The sequence below is a fragment of the Gossypium arboreum genome, chromosome 11 (genome assembly GCF_025698485.1).
Source record: "Gossypium arboreum isolate Shixiya-1 chromosome 11, ASM2569848v2, whole genome shotgun sequence".
In the NCBI taxonomy this organism is placed as follows: domain Eukaryota; kingdom Viridiplantae; phylum Streptophyta; class Magnoliopsida; order Malvales; family Malvaceae; genus Gossypium; species Gossypium arboreum.
In genome coordinates, this window is record NC_069080.1 from 117,135,277 (window position 1) to 117,152,608 (window position 17,332).

The window sequence follows — 17,332 nt, forward strand, 5'->3', positions numbered from 1 at the left end:
TTATTTTCTTTTCAAATCTGCCCCATAACTTTGTTTTTAGTTTAATTTTAGTCCTGTTTTCGTTTTTTTTTCGTTTTTTATCTAAATATCCTTGTTATTTTCATATTATTGATATTATTATTATTATTATTATTATTATTATTATTTATTAGTATTATTATTATTATTATTATTATTATTATTATTATTATTATTATTATTATTATTATTATTATTATTATTATTATGTGCTTTTGTTATATGCGTATATATATGTATTTGTATTAGGTTTTTTATTTATTTTAATATTTTAATGCTATACTTGCCTTTATATTTCAACATTATTATTATTATTATTATTATCACCAATGTTTATATATGTTTTACGTATATATGTATATATATATTTACGTATAGGCTTATTTTTTACTTTACTTCAATATCTTTATTGTTTTTGTTTTTGTGTTTCAATATTGTTATTATATTTATTATTATTATCATTATAATAGTGTATATTTCTATTTAAGTACATAGATTTATATATATAGTATTTTTGTTATGTTACATTGTTGTTTTTTTTGTATTTTAATACCATTACTATTATAATCATTAACCGTAGTATATGTTTTGTTATATACGTATATATTTTATATATTATGTATATTATTATTTTTATTATACATATTACGTATATATTAAATATCGTACTATTCATGTATTATATCATATATGTACATATCTTTAATATATATATATATATATAAGTATATCTTTATGTAATATTAGTATTATTATTAATATTAATATGTTTTAACATCATAATTATATGTGTATATATTATGTAAAATGTTTTAATATTATATTATATATATGCTTTATATATATTATGAATATGTATTTTCAATATTATTAGTTAAATTTTGTATATATTACCCTATGTACATATTTTAATAATACAAGTTACATATACCTATTTACTATCTTATGTATATACTTCAAACACTATATATAGTATATTTCTAACACTATTACTATTTATATATACATATATATATATATATATATTTTACATATATACTCTTAATTATCTTTATATGTATATTCATCGTGTTCTCATTGTGTTCTCGTATTTCATACTATTGTTACATTTAATATCGCGTGCATTGTCATTGTTTAATATTATTGTCGTATGTATTATGTGCCTTGATGTATTTCCAACTATTATTTTTCGCTTTCCGCCTATTTTTATATATTACCCTTTGTTCACTATTTTAAAATATTTATTTGTGTTTTATTTAATTCAATAAGTAAGGCAACGCATCGATTTTAAACACTATGCCATCGATTTCATCGCTATGTTGGGTGAATATCAATCGACTTGTGTTAAAACGGTATATCCTTCTCAATAGAAAACGAAACTTGAAATTTCTCGTGTTTTGATCGGATCACGATTCAATGTTACTTTGGACTAGCAATTTTAAAAATTAAGACAACACTTGTTTATAAGATACCAATTTTGGGCGTCGTGGGTGCTAATACCTTCCTCGCGTAGAATCGACTCCGAACTCAAATTTTTCTCTCAGACTTTAACGTAGACCTAAACTCGGCCTTCTTTCGTTTTAAAAATAAATTTATTAGGTGTCCGATCACACCTATAAAAAGGATCGGTGGCGACTCCCTTTATAAATAAAATCGAAAGTTGGTTTTCAAATGTTTAATGAATCATCACAATTAGCGACCAACCGAAAGCTAAGCCAAAGCGAAACAAATTTTTTACGTCGCTACACATGCCTGTCAATGGTTACACAAAATTATCTGAAAAACAAGAAAAATGACGGTTATTGATATATGGAAATGTAAGACATTGAAATATGAATGTGGAATATGTTTGATAAATGTGTTCATTCTTAACTATGGAATTATGTACCTCATGTGTGCTATTTGCATAAAGATGATATTTCAAATACTTTGGTGAGTAAAGCTTAAATATGAAATAGTATGAAATTGATACAAGTTGTTATGAAAATATATTTAAATTATCTGTAAGTGTTTTGTACTCCTCGGTAATGCCTCGTACTCTATTCTGGCGACGGATACGGGTAGGGGGTGTTACACTGGGATAGTGCGCCGTCCTCTGCCATGCGGTCTTAAGACCCAATCTCAGTCGCAGGTGAAACCGGTGTCTCACTAGTATCCAACTTAGGTAAGTTGCCAGAAGATGAGGACCCAGCTCGAGCCCCTCTAAGGCCTCTACCACGGCCCCTAATACCCGGTCTATGGATACCTCGTGTACTCATATCTAAGCAAATTATATGCATTTAGAAATTTTATGAATCAGTTACAGTTCAATATTTATTAACAGATGTTTTATGTAAAACATTATCGAAAATTTAGAGTTTGTTTTCGTATTTCGCAGTTTTACTACAGTTTTCAGTATAAACTAACTAAAGTGTTTTCAGTACAGTATACTACCTATAGTATTTTCAGAATATACTATCAATAACAATTTCAGTTGAAAACAATTCACAGTTCAGAATACTTACAATATCCACACCGGAGACTCGATATACCACTTACTTAGTAAAACATTTCAAATCACTTTGTAATTAATTCTTCAAAACCAAATTTTAAAACCCATAATCCATAGCTGAGTTTTACAACTTGACTCTGATACCACTAAATGTAACACCCTAAACCCGGCCTAGACATTATGGCCGGATCTGGAGATATCACATGATAGGGTGTTTAAAAACTGTGCCGTTGCGATAAAACCATTTCTTTTGAATTACTTACCTTAATGTCTTATTAGTTCCAAAATCATGTTTTTCACTTAGTCGATAGTTTCAAACGTTTATTCGATGCGAAAGATTTTTAAAATAGTTAAAACAATTGTGCGTTTTCGGAAATCATTTGTTTCTTTTGAAAACCGAGGTTTCCTACTACTAGCAGTTGTAATCTATAAAGTAAAGATATTTAAAACCCATAACCAAACCAAAGTCTGAAAGTCCAATTTCAACCCAAAGATTTAACCAATAAAAATAAGAATAAAACCCATAATCATAAATTAAAACCATGACAGTCCAGAATCGTGGTTACCATCGAGTCCTCCGCCGTACCGATCTATCTAGGTCTGGGGATTACCTATGCACATTTAAACAAAAGGGTGAGTTTACGTAAACTCAGTGTGTAATCCCACAGAAAACATACAATAACAAATTATAGTGCACAGTTAAATCAGTCTTGGGCCTAAGCCCTTTTCAATATCAGGATCAGTTTGGACCTTAGCACATCTCAATACAGAATCAAATATGCAGTAGGACCTTAGCCTAGTATAGTATAAGTACACATTAGGGCCTTAGCCCATCACAGTATCAGTAACAGTCATGTAGTATCCAGTAACAAAGTCTTACCCAACTAGTATCTACATACCATCTCCGTCCAACCCTACACTCCATGTGGGAATTAAATCAACCTACCCATCCCTACACTCCAAATAGTATCGAATGCGGTACAAATCAGTAATTTTCAGCTGAGCTGCCAATATATTAGGCTTAAGAGCCTTTCAGTACACTTCCTCCAAATATAATCAACCCAACCCCATTCAATGCAACATATAAACCATGACGTGCTAACTCATGATATCAGTGCATCTAACCAGTCCGGAATTCATGCGTACTATCATCATGTTCAACATATATAAATCATCAGTCAGTTCATACAATAAGAGGTCTAAGTGATGCTTACTGACCATACAGTAGGTTCACAGTCGACTTGGGCGACCCGTGCAACCTTTAGCAATCAATTTAGTGAAATTGGCTCACACGCCTATGTGGCCTATTCGTGTAGGCCCACACACCCATGTGGCCCATACGACACAAATTTGCCTTGGTTGTGTGGATCACACGGCTTGGCCCAAAATCCCACACGCATGTGTGGTTTACCTGTGTAGGCCTACATGCCTGTATGGCCCACACGGCCCAAATCAGGCTAGCCCGTGTGTCGTACACAGCTTGTTTGGCCATCACACGGTCGTGTCATGCGCCTACGGCCTTGCCCCATTGAACACACGCCCGTTTCCTTCATACGGCCTACCACACGGACGACCACACGCCCATGTGGCGTTGACAATGAGGTTTTGGGCTTTCACCAAAACCTCATTTTCTGTGCAATCGTGTACACACCTGGTATTTTTTTGCTGGCTAAACACTCTCGAGCAGTCCAGTACATAGAATCAACCATTCAAAGCCCAAATTTTAGTGACAAACCGAGACTTAACAAGATTGTAACCAAACGTTCATGCATTAGCTATCGAAACTCTTACATTTAATCAAAACGAGAACTCCACGCACTCTACTCATTGATTAGGAACGATTTTTAGACCCTTGGTTAACTCCTAGACACCAAAAAAAAACTCTTCTTTACTAAGCATTCATGAGGAACAGTTAAGATTAATCGACCATAACTTATCTAATGCGCGTCCCAAAGATGAATAACAGAAACGACTGAAAGAAAGAAGGAAACGGAAAAAGGAGAAATCGATGAAATTTTGGCAACAAAAGGAACAATAGAAGTGAAAAAAATGGAAAAAAATGAATAGCCGAATTTGCAAAAAGAAAACAATACTGAACAAAATCTGATAACCCCAAAATCTTTCCCCTTAATTCTCTCCACCAAACTCTCCATTCTATCCACTATTCAGATTTTAAGTCCAACTCAAACTCTCCTGGACGAATAAGCAAAAATAATTCCCACGCCAAGATTCGAACACAGGACCCCTTCCACACTAACACTCCACTTATCCACCAGCTCAGCAGGCCCATTCTGTTAAGTATTTACAAAGAATTACTTAAAAGCCTATTAACAAGAGATAAGACTTTGATTTAGAAGAAAAACAAAATTTTGCCAAAGATATGGCTTGAACTTGGGACCTCTTAAACACTCCTAGAACATTTAACCACTGAAGTAGATACAGATTTGTGTTAAAATTCAAAAATGCCGAAATTAAAAAATTTGGGGCGTTTCAGTGGTTGAGCAATTAGAACATATACGCACATAGAAAAATTCAAAGATGAGAAATATTTAGCTCTTGATCAAAAACCAATTGTAATGAGAGTCTTTATAATTTATTAGCTTGATGCGTACAACACGTAAATCAACATAATCTTATATTGAAATAGGAACTTTAGTTCTTATAAGTAATGGTTTAGACATTAACCAAAGGCGTTTAATCAATAATTTCTCTAAATCATTATGCGCATATATAACAAACTTTTACAAAAAAATTTCAAACTCAATCAATAAAAGACTGCGATATAAACTCATCAGTATTAGCAAGATGAATTGTCATAATTGCATGATTTAAAATTAATTATTTAAACAAGCAATCTTGTAAACGAAAGGTTGCAAGTTGATAACACATATGTGATTATTTTGTAGATGCATCTACCAAAATCATATAATATCAAAACCATCCACATGGTGGATGAATGAGGCAATATTCATTTCAGAAATGCAAGACATTAAATCTCAACTTTAGCTAGTGAGTCTTAACAATCAATTTTCATTGAGAACAAGCAACAAATTAGTATTCTTTAAATTAAAGAATCTTTTAGTTCTTTAATGAATGTCCATATTAATTCTCAATTAATTTTCGCATCATATATGATCTAGGATAGTTTAAATGGTCACGCCAAGTAGTAAATGCATTTGTTGCTTGTTCTCAATTTTCATTGAGAACAAACAACAAATTAGTATTCTTTAAATTGAAGAATCTTTTAGTTCTTTAATGAATGTCCATATGAATTCTCAATCAATTTTCGCCTCATATATGATCTAGGATAGTTTAAATGGTCACTCCAAGTAGTAAATGCATTTGTATCATTAAACTTCTAGTCTTCTAGTTTACTTTAACATGCGTTTCAATTGTACTAAATTGTAACAATTTGATAAGTTTACTATCATTCATTTTACTTTGTATCCACATATAAGTACTATTGTGACATAAACTACTGGAAATGTCTAAATCAATGTGAAGTCTATAATGTCACTAAGTCAATAAATATAATTTTCTAAATAATTATATACAATATTCGCTTAAGGGAATATGCCAAAATCTTCAAATGCAGGACATTTGGTCTAGTGGAATGATTCTCGCTTCGGATGCGAGAAGTCCCGAGTTCGATTTAAAATACTTTTAAAACCCTTTTAACAAGAGTTTTGCATAATCAATTAACTACCAAGAATAACAGCCTAGGTCATCTATAGAAAAAGGCCTATACTAAATATATCAATAAATATCACATCTCAAACATAAAAATATGAGATAATGAAAAATTAGCAATTTTTTTCATAACCATAATCATAAACATGCATGAAATTTAATTAAAAATCCAACCATTCAAGCGCATAGAACTTTTTATTTACAATTGCTCATGTCATTTCTCTAAATAATTAACAAACGGAATAATATAAAACGTATGAACTATTACCTATAACCATTCTTTGAACTAAATCAAATCTGAATAACCATAAAGTTCATTGGTTTGCTAAGATAAATTTGCATACTAAATATGTTTTAATCTAATATATTATTTAATTGTAAAACCTACTATAGTGACATAAATAAATAAATAAATTAATATTCATTTTCATGAACAAATGAGATGCTTAAAATAATATTCGACACATGTAATCAAGACTTAAAAGGAAGACCATCTCAAAATATTTAAATCATATATCAAGTTGATTTAATATTTAAAGACGTGCCTTTTTTTCTACATTGAGTCATACATTGAGTCTTGACAATAAGAAGTACACAAATTAAACTTCAGTAGTAGACTTTGAATCCAATCAAAATATATTAATAGTAAACTTTGAGAGTGGATCTTATTTTCCAAGTATACAATAGGTACATAACCAATGACTCTTCATAAATAAATTGTTTCTCTTCTTAGAAAGTTCTTAGAAATTCTTGTTCTTTTCTTACTTTCTTCATTTTTCCACTTTTGGTGGTGAGAAAATTTATTACGACAATCCCCCATGATTATTATAGTCCAATTTACTACACCTAAGTTAAAGATTATATATTTCGAATTTATTACATATTGTTACATTCTCTTCAAGGAATAATTAGGTTCCATAGTTAAAAAATTTTGTTCAATCATAAGTAAAATTCTTTTCATGATATTGCTACCGTAAGAGCACATTTGAATCATGAAAAGTTGAATAAGTTCTCTCTTACACGGTTCTCATCAGTAATATTTTTAACATAATTTTAATTGAGAATTTGTTTTGAATACTGTAGGGTTATACTCACAGTTTTAAAAATTTGCAACTTTAAGTGCATCCAACTATAATGAGCTTTAGATAAATTTACCATATTTTATTGCTCATAAGTAGATTTTTCACATTCCAATATTTCACTTTCAACCCCTTAACAGGGATGATGACAAAAAAAAGATCACAAAGATAGTCACGATCAATTCAGTTTATAACAAGAGTAATAAATATAAACCAATAAACCAATCCCTTTTTGATTCATATGAAATGTAATCTTTTCTTCATTCACAATCCCAATATGATATCCATTGTAATATCTTTTAAAACTAATGCATTAGCCATAACAAATTTTGTGCATTTTAGATATTGATATATTAGCTCTTCTAGAGCTTTCAACTAATTTTGTACTATCAAATATTGAAATAATATTTTTTATTTTAGTACCAAATAAGATAAATATTTTTATCTATAATGATAGAATTTATTACTACATTATCATATCCTTCCTCAAAGAATATTAATGAAACACAATATTTGGGTATACGCCACATATGTGACCAATAATCTTTCATATCATATTGATAACATAGGTTTCTTTACCCTTTGAAAAGTTATCTTAAGAACTCTCATTATTATCTTATTTATTACTATGTTCCCATTTTTAGTGATTCATGATTATAAATTTTATTTTCTTTATGTTTGCGTTCACTTTAGGGAATGCAACAAATCTAGCAAGACGGACTTCTAAACGCCTCCATTGATTCTTTATTTCATAATCACCATCGCAAAACATGCATGGATTTTAAATCAAAATCTATCTATTCATGTTGTCATGATTAGTCTTCAATTATAATAAATATGATATAATAAACAAATCATAGTAAAATATACATGAGATTCTTTAACATCATTGTTATCACCTCGCTATTATCACGACCACTATTACAAGTAGTAAAACAACTTTGTTTTTGTAATAGCATTTATAATCTAATAGTAAAAAGTCATTTAATAAACAAAATCAAAATTTTCATGTAGATACTTGAAAGTTATCCGATACACATTGTACCAAATTTCAATACCACATATATGTTATAAAATCTTATGATGCTCTAATCAAATATTTATAAATTCAACTTAAAAGATATGATACAATAATTTCAAGCATTTTTAATAACAATAATTTAATCATCAAAATTTTAATCATCCAAATATCATACATACTATAATTTAATAAAAGAATCTTAGTTTAAAAGAAACCTTAAAGTAATAATATTTTTCATAAAATAATTTTACCAAAAATCAATCAACAAAGGAGAAAAAATATACTACGTAAGGATTATATAAATTTCTTTACATAATGATTACCCATAATAGGCAGGCCTCAATTGAAGATTAAAATAGTAGTAGCTCTAGAAGGCAATCGACAACAGCTTGAGTAGCAAATTTTAGTGATCGGCTTTTGCATTGGTTGTTGCTTGAAAGGGGTAAGGCTTGGTGAAAGGGAAAAAAATTTGTGACTTATGGAGAAAAACAATCAAAACAGAACCGTGCTGATAACGTGTTATAAAATAAATAGACAAAAGTACTGAACAAAGAAAATATGGGAAGCAATACAGAACGTATTTTATTGATCAATGGGGATATTTACAAAGTTTCTCCAAAGTCTCTATTTATAAGCATAGAACTATAAATGAAGTAGAGATCTACTTCTAATAATTATTAGAATTTAAAGTATATCAAAACTTATCTTGATCTTGATGAACATCTACTAATAAGATATTCATAACATTCAATAAATTATTTATTTATTTTTGATATTTTAAAATTTAAAATTTTAATATTAAAAAGAAATTTGGAATATTTGGCAATGAGATAAGCAAGTAGAATTTGATAATATATTTTTTTAGTTTTACCACATTTTCCTTTAACCCTTATTTTTTTTTACCAGATCAATACTTAAAAGAATTTTTTTTTTGGGTGATCAAAATAAAAACAACTTAAAAGTTGGGTAACCAAAATGAAAGTCTGAACATGATATGACGTGTACATTTAACTGTCATTAGAAATTTAATGCTTGGATGAGTACGATTAAAGCACTAAAAGTTTAAGGATGAAATTGTAAGAGTTTTATTTTGAGTGATCAAAATAAAAGTACCTAAAAAATTAGGTGATCAAAATAAAAACGCCTATAAAATTGGGTGACCAACTAAATAATTTCTCCTTAATAATTTAATAGCTTAATTCTGTCTTTTTATGCTTCAATGGTGCTTTTTGGCCATGCATTTAGTTATGATAAAATATTTTTTTGGGGATGTTAGATGGGTAAAACTAAGATAGAAACTCCTATATTGATGGATTACATTTTGTTATCTATCAAAAAAAAATAACAAATAATTTTTATATATTAGAAAAAAGTGCAAAGTGATCATTTCATTTAAAATTTCATCAATGTGCATTCTAAGTGATTACATGGATTTTTCAAATTTTTTTATGCAAGTGATATAGAATTAAAGGATGACTAGAATTAAGTAAAAGTACTATGGGGGCCTCTATGGTAAGAGTCAGATTGTATTTTACTTCCTCTACTCAAAAAATAAACAATTTAGTCATTATATATTAGATAAAAGAGTAAACTAATTTTTTTGTTAAAAGTTCTAACTATTTCTATTTTTGAATGATGATGTGACTAATAAAACAACAAGATAGTGGCCCATGGTGTGCCACGTGTACTATATGCTAATGTGGCACACTTTATCACATCAAAAATTAAATATTTTTTAATAATTATTTAAAAAATAAAGTCCAAGTTAAACCTAGATAAATGGTTGTCCATTCTTAAATGAACTAGGACAAATGATTGTTTAAGTTAATCCTGAATGTATTTTTAATAATTAAAAATGTTTAAAAATCATTTAAATTTACAAGAAATTATGCTTCTTTTGAAATTATTAAAATTATTAAAATAGATCAGTCCAAAATGAGCTTGGTCAAATTGTTGTCCATGTTCAAATGAGCCTAGACAACAGGTTGTCTAGGTTCATTCTAGAATTGTTCTTTATATAATTATTAACTAATTATAAAAATGTTGAAAATTATTTAAAAGTTATTAAGAATTATAAGAAATTAATAAATTAGTACTCATTAACTTGATTAATTAAAATATAAACTCGAAAAAGAAGATACATATGTGTATGTATATATGCATATATTTGAATTCTTTAAATATGCTATATGTGTATATAAAGTTTTTAAAAATTTAATCATTATTTATAATTCTTAATAATTTTAAATAAATTTTATAATTATCTAAGAAACCACTCTAAAATTAACTGGACAATCTTGTATTCTCGTTCATTTGAGCTTGGACAACAATTTGTTTAAGATCATTCGAGACTTTGTTTTTAATAAATTTTATTTTTTAAATTTTATAATTCTTAATGTTCTTATAATTTTTTTATTTCTCAAGGTGTCTCTGGAGCGAGCCCAATAACTAATCATCCGCATTCTGTTGGCTCATTAAGGAGTAGATATTAGCTACGAGTTTTAAAGTTGCTAATGTTTTATAATTTTTGAAAATCCATGTTCAAGATAAAATGAACTAGGACATTCATTTGTCCAGGTTCATTCTGGATATAAAATTTTAAATAATTTTAAAAAAATTATTTATTTTTAGGTTTTTTTAATTTTTTAAAATATTTTCATGTCAATAAGTCAGGTATTAGTGTTGGTTACTTCGCCAACAATAGTATGCTTGAGCAATAAAGAGAAAGAAAAAAAAATTGCATTTTTATTGGGTAACATTTGTGTGTATTTTCAACTATTAATTGTCCCCGCGCTTCCAACATTCCCTTCCTGGTTGAGGACTCTTCCAGAGTTGAATATTCTTATTTTATCTTCTAATGCACTTTATGGTAGGAGAGGGAATCCAAAGTTGAATCTTGTTGTCTTTCCCAAGATGCGAATCATTGATCTTTCTCAAACATATCAAGTCTAGATGGGAAAAACTCGCCAACTCCTAAATACATGCTTGAAAGTTTAGATATGATGAGGATAAATGTTATGCAAGTTCCCAGGGATTATGATTACTCAATGACAATTACAAACAAAGGCATGGAGATGGAGTGCCCAAATATCATTCAGACTCTTGCAGCCATTGATTTCTCCGGTAACAGATTTGATGGAGAAATTCCAGAATCGATTAGGAAGCTAAAAGAGCTTCAGCTGCTCAACTTTTCGAATAACAATCTCGCTGGAAGAATCTCAGTAGCCATAGCGAAGCTCACAAATCTTTAATCTTTGGACCTTTCTCAGAACAAGCTAGAGGGTAGAATTCCAGAGGAGTTGAGTACTCAACTCAGTTTCCTTGCTTTCCTCAACGTCTCTAATAATCGTCTCACAGGGTTCATACCGCGAGGCAACCAATTTGAGATTTTTCAAAGTAACTCCCTTGATGGAAATCCAGGGTTGTGTGGAAAACCCTTGCTAAAAGAATGTAGCAACATTTCTGGAGGCCTGCCACTTCCATCATCAGCTTTTTCATAAGAGAATGGATTGGATTGGATTGGAAAGTAGTGGTGTTAGATTATGGATGTGGATTCTTATTTGGAGCGGTGATTGGGTATGTTGTGATCAAAAGGAAACCCATTTGTTTGCCAAGGCTTTCTCCATATTTCCTACAAGAAGGCGAAGGAGATGAATTATTTCAATAGGCATGCATGTACTATATAAATAGTAATAAGTGGTCTTCGCTTGTACGTTGGGATCGATGAATATTGTATACGTATAATTTGTTTTCTCTATATTTTTAAGCTATAGTTGGGATAATAGATTTAGTTATTTATGTATTATTTAAATTACATTTTAATTATTAAATTTTATAAATTTATCAATTAATCACTTATATTATTAGTTTATTATATTGTGATCATTGACCTATAGATACAACATCAATATAAGATCAAAATCAATAGGTTTATCCATTATTTGGGTTTGATTTTTCTTTAGAAAGGTGTCAAACTTTATGGGATGCTTTTTTGGCGATCTTTAGAAAGTTGTTGTCGAGTAACGTTGTTTGATAGTGGAAGATGGGATCGATGGTTCGGCATAGAGAGATGTTGAGTTGCATTTTTTTTCTTTAATTAGACTTTTTTTCGAATGATATAAGATGTGAAAGATGCTGCTCTCTTGTTATGAAAACTTGTGGGTAACAAAGTGGATTATTTTGCTTATTTTGGATGGATAATATCTTTGTCTTCTATAAGATTAAAAATAACGGTATATAAATTAAAATCAATGATTAGGTGTGTGTTTAGATTCAACTGTAGCGATGATGTGAAAAATAAAATGACTATTAAGCGCATCACATTAAAATTTATATATACATAGAAGTTTTAAAATATTTTATTTTTATAAAATTATTAAAAAATATGAAATTGTGATTTTATTTAATAAAATAATATGTATCACACTATTTTTATAAATATTTTAATTAATTGTTTTATAATCATTTAAAATTATTTTTATATTACATGGTAAATAATTTTAATTATTTTTAAAGTTAATAATTTTATAACAATTCGAATATTATTTTAACAAATAAAAACATTATATTATAAAATAAAGAGAGATAGAGAGAATAAAAATAAAGAAAATATGAAAGCAACAGACAATGTATTTTATTGATCAAAGAGATTATTACAATACTTCATCGAGTATCTAATTCTAATAACTATTAGAATTTAAAGTATATCGAAACTTTATCTTACATCCACTTAATAAGATATTCATAATACAATATTATACATTTTCTAAGGAATAAAAACACTACATTTAAATCCATTAAAAAACTGAGATTAAATAATAATTTTGATTATATTTATGTTAAAAATAAAAGATTAACCCTTCATTTTGACCTGTGTTTACTCCACTAGAGGTCAAAGCTCCAACCAAATTTTAAGACACGAGAGAGTTAATATTGCCCAGTGTATATATATCACGTGGAATGTTTGCATCTTAAAACATAATGTATATAGGAGGGGGAGTACTAACTTAGTCGTACGCACTTATATATGATTTATAGTTAATATTTTTAGAATATTTTCAGTTAAAAAAATCTTATTATTGCAGAAAATATTTTCAGAATATTTTCATTTGTCTGTTTTACCATTTTCCCTTTCAGAAAACGGTTTAAATAGCAGTTCTTCTCATTTCTCACAACAAGCAAACAATAACATTTTCTCTCCTCCTTCTTTCCTTAGTTGGCCTGTTTTTTAATTCAGTTTTTCAGTTACATTTGGTAAAAGTAATACCAATTGTGTTTCATCTTCTTTAAACTCGTTACTTCTAAGGCAGTGATTCTTCCACGACATAATGACTATTTTATTTATTTAAGCTCAGTTATTTTTCTTATCATTACTAACAATTTCGTTTTGTTGTAATATGTAGATGATAATATGAACGAGGATTTAAAGAAAAATAAATTAAAATAATTAAAACTTATTTGGAAAAGTGAAAGAATACACAAGAAGAAATAATACTCACAAGGTAATGAATTATCATACTCTGCTTAACTGCTTACAACGATGCTTATATAGAAAGATGAAGACTAAAACTGCATCAATGTAATATAACAGACACTAACTTTTGTAATCGATCGCCTAACCACAAAGCTAGACTACATATTAAGCACATGCACACGATTAGATACTATAACATTCATCCAACTTCCTCAAGTGGAACGACACGAAGAGAATTACGAAACCGAGTAAAAATGGACACAGATAATGGTTTAGTGAGAATATCGCCACTTGGTCACAAAGCAGAACTTCCCAACAACCAACTCTCCACCGCCACCTTTTCCCGAACAAAAAATGATCAAGTTCAACATGTTTAAACTTGGAGTGCAGAACTGGATTAGCTGCAACAGCGACGGCACCAGAATTATCACACCACACTGTAGGAGAATCTACTGAGCTTAATTTTAACTCTGCCAATAAAGAGGTCAGCCAAGCGACATCACTAGTGGCAGCAGCAAGACTACGGTATTCAGCCTCGGCCGTTGACCGAGAGACAACTTGCTGTTTCTTGGAACACCAAGATATAGGTGTATGACCATAATACACACAGAACCCCGTAGTGGACCGACGATCATCAAAATCAAGCCCCCAATTAGCATCGGCATAACCGACCAACGAAAGCCCTCAGATGGCCGGAAAAGCAAGCCATAAGAAAGAGTTCCACGTAAATACCTAAGAATGCGTTTTAACGCTACCATATGTAGATTAGTAGGAGCATGCATAAATTGGCACACCCTATTAACAAAGATATGCAATATCGGTCAAGTTAACACAATATACTGAAGAGCACCAGCAAGACTACGGTATTCAGTTGGATCAGCAAGATACTTACCTTCATCTTTAGATAACATGGAAGGGCTTACCATCGGTGTATGAACACTTTTGGCAGTAGACATAGAAGCCCGTGCAAGAAGCTCCCGAACGTATTTGCACTGACTCAAGTGAAGACAACCAGAGGAAAACCGATTGACCTCAATCCCCAAGAAATAATGAAGATCACCTATATCCTTTAGAGCGAACTTTTTGTGTAACTGTTGAACAAAACAATCTATTCCATCAATTGAACTGCCAGTAATAACAATATCATCCACATAGACAAGCATATACAGAGTCTAATCGGAGGAAGAATGAACAAACAACGACGCATCTGACTTTGATATTATAAAACCAGTAGAAACAAGGAACTGCTTTAACTTGTCAAACCAGCACGAGGAGCTTGCCTTAAGCCATATAAAGCTTTAGTTAGATGACACACCAGCTTCTCACCATTAGAGCCATGTTGCACAAAACCGGAGGTCACCGCATAAACACGCCATCGGTGAGATCACCATTCAGAATGCATTATTGACATCAACTTGTCAAGTGGCCAGCCTTTGGTCACAAAGAATGAGAGAATAACACGAATGGTAGCAGGTTTGACCACCGGATCAACGTCTCCGTAAAATCACATCCGGTACTGTGAATGTTTTGGCCACTAACCGTGCCTTCATGACGATTAATTGTTCCATCAGGATTCTTCTTTATTTTAAACAACCATTTGCAACCAATCGCTTTTCGACCGGGAGGAAGAGAACAAAGCTCCCATGTAGAGTTAGCTATCAAAGCATCATATTTAGCTTGAACAGCTAACCGCCAATCGGGATGAGCAAGCGCCTCCTCAATCGAACTCGGCTCAAGTTCAACATTAGCTGGACATAGAGCTTTGGGTTTAAAAATACCAGCCTTAGATTGAGTAATCATACCATGAGTATTAGTTGTAGAGACAGGTTCACTAGGAATAACTGGAGTAGATATGGCCTCTTCTCGGACAATAGTTCTTGAGACATCTGGCAAATCGTCAGAACAATGACAAGAAACACCGCAAGTAGCAGACGAATCACGCAGAACGGAGTCACAATTATGACTTCCCAGAGGAACCCCAGTTGTAGAAGCAGACGACAATCCAGGTTCCGTAGTGGAAAACGATCGAACTACAGGAACATATGTAGTAGTACCTGAAGACGTCTGGTCACTAGCAGAAGAAGAAACTGGAAACAGAAAACGATTTTCATCAAACACAACATGTCGAGAAACAACAACCTTACCATCGGGTGTCAGACAAAAATACCCTTTATGATGCGCACTATACCCTAGAAATGTAGACGGTTGGGAGCGAAACTCAAGCTTGTGTTTAACAAACGGACGTAAATATGGAAAACAACAACAACCAAACACTCTCAGATGATCATAAGTTGGTTCATGATTAAATAAACTTTGATACGGGATCGTCTGGTCCAACACAGGGTGGGCAACCGATTAATAAGATGAATCTGACCGCAAAAGGCATAGCCCCAATAGTTCATTGGTAAATTGGCTTGAGCCAAAAGAGTAAGACCATCTCCACAATATGTCTATGCTTACGTTCATGACACCATTTTGCTCAAGTATAAGGACGTAAGACTCGATGAAGTATCCCCGACTAGCAAGAATGACGAGAAAGCACGAAACTCACCACCCCAATCACTTTGAAATTTTTAATACACTTCCGAACCGAGTGAGAACCATTTTTGAAATTGACCAAAACACTCTACGGCTTGAGATTTGCGATCGATCAAATATACCTGTGTAAACCGACTAGTCATGTCGTTGAACGAAACATAATACTGATTTCCTTCACAGGAACAAAAATGGGCCCCACAAATCGAAACAACCAATTCAAACAGATCAACATACTTAGTATTAGAATGAGCAAAGGGCAACTTATGCGATTTTCCTTTTGACAGCAACACAAACATTATCCGCACGATTTTAGTTATAGAAATACGACAGCTTATCTAGAACAACTTTTACAATATTAGGAGCAGGATGTCCCACCTTTTATGCCACAAAGCAAAGATATCATCACCAGAAGATCGTTGAACAACGATGTTGTTAATGAGATGGAGACAAAACACCGGAACCGACCGAGAACCGATAGAGCCCTTCACGAACTTGGCCCCACATTAAGATTTCCGGTCCGGATGTCCTTAATCACACAATATGAAGGGTGAAACTCAAAAACACATTGTTGTCGTGAGCAAACTTAGACACCGATAATAAATTTTTCCAATACTAGGCACACATAGCACATTCGTAAGATGTAACAATTTCTTTTCTGTAGAGAAATGTGTATTCCCAATGGATGATATTTTGGACGAGACCCCATTACCCATTAAGAGAGAAGAAGTACCTGTATAAGGAGTGGAGTCATGTAAATCGGAAGCATTCTTACAGACGTGATGGTTAGCCCCCGAGTCTGGGCACCAGGATGTGCTCCCGACCGGTAACGGAACATAGGAGTCTGTAGAATTAAAATTCGAGTCATATGCAGAAACATCAGAATAATCCGAGGCATGCAACTCAGGAAGTTGAGGAGGAAGCCCAACAAACTGAGACGAGTCATACGGAGATGAGGCAACACTGAACACACGAGCACGTGGTTTTGTTCGCCATGGAGCCTCATGAACAGTCTGCCAAGATCG